Below are 405 nucleotides of genomic sequence, written 5' to 3'. Positions count from 1 at the left end.
CCTGTAGAGGGCGGGGCCTGGGTCTTCCCACGCACAGCAGGGGCCTGTCCCCCTCACCGCCCAGGGGAGACGCCGCCCTGCTGGCCCCACAGTGCACTCTGGGCAGACAGGGGCCTTGGAGGGAGAGAGTGCTGGGTGGGCCATCTCTGGTGGGGTCACAGAGAGTGACAGGATCCCGACACAGATGCACGCACACGGGCACACCCGGGCCGGAAGGCGGCCTCCCCTGTCCTGGCTGCAGCCCCAGAAGCTTCCTGGGGGTCCGTCCCCTGCTGGCTGGGTCTGGGCTGAACCAGCCTGCAGACCTCCGCCTCTGAGCCAGGTGGCTGGCCCGTCCGCCTGCAGCCTTCAGAGGCTTGGGGTGGGGGCTGCTCCGGACAGGCAGACCAGCTGGGCTGGAGGCGG

Source organism: Pteropus medius, unplaced genomic scaffold (assembly GCF_902729225.1).
Source record: "Pteropus medius unplaced genomic scaffold, Ma_sr-lr_union100, whole genome shotgun sequence".
Classification (NCBI taxonomy): domain Eukaryota; kingdom Metazoa; phylum Chordata; class Mammalia; order Chiroptera; family Pteropodidae; genus Pteropus; species Pteropus medius.
This window is presented reverse-complemented; position numbering follows the sequence as displayed.